Source organism: Mytilus trossulus, chromosome 12, assembly GCF_036588685.1.
Source record: "Mytilus trossulus isolate FHL-02 chromosome 12, PNRI_Mtr1.1.1.hap1, whole genome shotgun sequence".
NCBI classification, from domain to species: Eukaryota; Metazoa; Mollusca; class Bivalvia; order Mytilida; family Mytilidae; genus Mytilus; species Mytilus trossulus.
Window position 1 is genome coordinate 29,210,829 of NC_086384.1, and position 4,415 is coordinate 29,215,243.

A 4,415-nucleotide genomic window follows, 5' to 3' on the forward strand; every position below is an offset into this window, starting at 1 on the left:
TTATTATGACTGTTTGTTTTGCTAACTCATTGTTGTTAATATAATAGAATTCAATGCGACTGTCATACAAATGAGATGTTTATCTAGCTTTTAAACCAGGTGTATCCAACATTTTCTACATAAGAAAATGTCTGTACCAAGTCAGGAATATGACAATTGTTTTCCATTCGTTTGATGTGTTTGGGCTTTTAATTTTGACATTTTTTAAAAGACTTTCGGTTTAAATTTCCTTAAGAGTTCGGGATTTTTGTTATTTCAACTAACGAATATTCGTGTTTCCACAAACTAAATTTAATATAATCAACTTCTTGGAATGCATTCTTTAAAAAATCGTCCAAACTGAAAGTTAGATAACAAAAAAATTGCAAAATTTTAATAAACATAACAAAAACAGAATCATTTACTGCACTAAACGTTGCACCAAGATTTGTATGAAAGCACCAATATATTGAACTGAATTCTTGAAGAGAGTATTTATGTTTCAATTACACTACCACGGTCTCCAAACTCCTTCATTATTAACGATATGATTTCCTTGATAACAAACTGATACGGTAGGTCTATCGTCAATGTCTTCATCTTCGGTTTTACAAAATACTTCAATTACCGACGACGAAATAGCATTTTCAATTCCCACGTGCCTCTGTTGTGGTTCATCCCGAGTCTGATGATTCATACAACCATGTAAATCGTCATCATTGTTTGTTTCGTCGGGAGGTGAATGGTTTCTTGAGTTTACATTGGATAACAGGTATGATTGGATATTGTACAATACTGACTGTGGTATATGAGCATCATCCAGATATCGACCAATAGTATCCAGGCATTTCATGTATCCAAACAAATAAGTTGAGGTAATGTCTGAAAATGGAAAACGCATCGTGATACTTGGTTTATGGTTTATGTTGTTTGTCAAACTGAAGTGTTTATTGTTTATACAAAAAATAGCTCCTAACTGAAAGATCTTCTGCAATTGCCTTGATGAAGAACGCAGTGTTTTAGAGTATTTTTTGGTTTCTTAACACATTGCCTATGATAAAACTGGTTAAACTGCATCAACTGAATCAAGTCATGCAAACTGGACCACGTGTTGTTAGTTTTTGTTTGTCTGTTGTTGTTTTTTTCCATCCATATTTTTGGAAATTACTGTTATCTCTTGTTTTTATATCACTTCTCTGATGCATGTTATTTTTTAAATGTTAATCAACCATTTAATTCAAAGATCTTTTAGAAATGCTGAGGAGAAGAATAGAAATATTGGGGTTGTTTTTAGCATGGGCCGGCAAGTATAATTGTTTTTTTAAATTATTTAATCGTAACATATAAATTTTATGCAGGAATACAGTACAACATTTTCATTTTTACGTTGACATCAAACAATGATCAACTTAAGGTTCCACTAAAGTCAAAATATAGGACACTTCATAAACATCTAAACTTTGCCTGTATTTTTCAACCTATAAGGAATAAAGTCATAAATTATGAGAACATATGTTCATTTAAACATACTTTACATATACACACTGTATAAATTGTAAATAAACTTGAAATTGTTATGTGGTGGACAAACCGGTTTTTGGGGTGAACACTCAATTTCCAAAAAAATCTGGAGGCCTGCAAGATGGCTTAATTTGCTTAAAATTGGTATGAACGAAGACTATTACATGTAATGCAGGGCAAGCGGATGTTGATTTTTTATAAAATGTATTGATTTTCGAGTTTCAGTTAATTTCATGTATCTAAGTGAACGAATATCGAAGGTACAATACAGAAATTGGACAAATATGCCATTAAAACATATGTATGTGACAAATCAGCATACCAATTTTACGCAAATTCAGTCGTCTTGCAGGCCTGCAGATTTTTTTGAAAATTTAGTGTTCACCCCAAGAACCGGTTTGGCCACAACATAACAATTTTAAGTTTATTTACAATTTACACAATGTGTATATATAAAGTATGTTTAAATGAACATATGTTCTCATAGTTTATGACTTTATTCATTATAGGTTGAAAAATACAGGCAAAGTTTAGATGTTTATGAAGTGTCCTATATTTTGACTTTAGTGGAACCTTAACCCATACCGTTAAGTACGCATTATAAGACCCAATATAGAATACAGAGAACTTACGGCCTGATTAAAACTTACAACCTTTTAAACATGTATAACTTATGACTGATCATAGATAACGAAAACTACAAGACTACGGCTCCTTGCTTTGAACAGTGGACAGGCAAATAAATAATGTGGACAGGCAAATAAATAATGTGGCCAAGTTAAGCATGTCTTGACTGATTAACCAACTTTTATTTTTTAACAATAGTTCACCAGTACATCAATTGAAGAAACAAAAAACAGCTGATTTGTAAAATCTCTATTAAGCACACAAAAATACTCATAGAAAGAAAATGAAACCCCTATGTACCAATCTAACAGATCTCACAGTTTATGATAGGTAGTTCGAATCCTAGTTTTAACAGTTAAATAAGCCATGTCTTCCTAGACTGAAATAGCAATCGGTGCACATAAAATCTGTTTGATTATAATATGCTAACTTTGTACTTCTGGTTTGATTTACGTATTTTACTTTTTCTTTTGTTTTTCAAATAAGTGCTTTTCAACTCTTTCGGCGCCAAATGTTTTGTCTAATCTGCTTGAAATTGGTCGTTATGTACGAAGTAGTAAATGAACTGTATCAAAACATCCAGTATTTTTGATACAATCAAAGACTGAGATAAAATTGAGACGGGAAGTGATGATGTGTCAAAGAGACAACAACCCGACCAAAGAGCAGAAAACAGACCAATCAATGGGTTTTCACTACAGACAGAAAATCCCACATCCGAAGGCTCAACTGGCCACTTAGAAACTACCCGAAGAAAAATCAACCCATTGATTGCAACTGGGATTTATATAAACTTTACACCATCTTACCTGCAGATCCAGTTTTTAATCTTTTTATGTATTCAACTGTTCTCTCCAATACCTCAGCTTTCTCCAGTTTTACTGGTGAGCCCTAAAAGTACAAACAATTTATCATAATACTGTACGTTTATAATTACTTAGTTAAAGAATGGAAACTGGGAATGTGTCAAAGAGACAAACAACCCAACCAAAGAGAAAAAAAATAATCCTATGCCACCAAAGGGTTTTCAACAAAGCGAGAAAATCTTGCACCAAGAGGCGGGTTTCAGCTCGCCCCTAATATTACTGGTGGTATAATCGAAGGTGATTTCTTTAACTGATTTTTGAAAAGCACATAATTATTAACAGTTTGGTTCTCCCATCACTCTTCTAAAATAGAAATATTAAAATTCGCACTGTAGTTGTCCTTTTTAACATTTTTATGTTCCAGCGTCTGGTGTACACAATTTAATGCTGGTGTCTATGACGAGTTTACGATAGTCCTTGCTATGTTAATAAGGGTCATAAATAAGTATAGGAAAATTACCTTTATTTGCTTAAAATCGGTAAAGTCTGAATTTAGTTCTGAGCAACATTAAGATTTCAAAGCAGAAAGAGATATATACGGAAGCCGATAAGGGCCATTCAAAAAAATTAAATTATGTCGTAATTTCGACATAACATGTCGTTATTACGACATCCATATGTCGTAATTTCGACATAACATGTCGTTACAACGACATCAATATGTCGTAATTTCGACATATCATGTCGTTATAACGACATCGCTATATCGTAATTTCGACATTACATGTCGTTATAACGACATCGCTTTGTCGTAATTTCGACATATCATGTCGTTTTAACGACATCGCTATATATAAAAGAATATGTATTATGATTGCCAAGAGACTAAATGACACAGAAATTAACAACTATAGGTCATCATAATGCCCCTAATAATTAGAAAAGCCCTCACATTATGCTATAAAAGAGGGAGGAAAGATACCAGAGATAGAGACCCCGAAATGCTGTTATTATTTAATTATTAGCTCCCTTGGTAATACTTCAAATTTCACATTTAATGTATTTCATTGTTAGATAGTTTACACGAAGCTTAATGAGTATACATTTGTTAATTGCATAGCTTTTGCTATTTGAATTCATTGGTCAGAGATATTTAATTATATTGTAAAGTTTAATATTTGCAGCGTCGCAAAATCTTTGGCTACCTTCTTAGGATACCTTCAGTGAGAAACTTATATATTTTATAGAACCCCTCTAATGGTAATGAAAGACCCGCTATACCAACCGTGCGAGGGCTGTAAAGCCAGTCAAGGTCGTTAAACACTTCCATATTAATATACCCGCTGGGGAAGGGAACGTATAACCAGACAAGGTCCAATTAAATTACTAGGTGTTAAAGAATTAATATTTGGAAGTATCAATCCTACCAAAGCAAGCCAAGCTTTCCGTCTCCCTAAATATAAGCGCAAACTACATGGTTTC

At 33.0% G+C, this 4,415-nt stretch overlaps 1 long non-coding RNA gene across 1 annotated transcript; it reads right to left on the reverse strand.

The window, feature by feature from the left end:
- Positions 1–358: 358 nt before the first annotated feature.
- LOC134693167 (uncharacterized) lies at positions 359–3,101 on the reverse strand. The gene is made up of 2 exons (XR_010102348.1): positions 2,937–3,101; positions 359–861 (listed from the first exon to the last, which is right to left on the reverse strand). It is a non-coding gene; the product is annotated as an uncharacterized LOC134693167 (long non-coding RNA).
- Between the last annotated feature and the right edge of the window lie 1,314 nt (positions 3,102–4,415).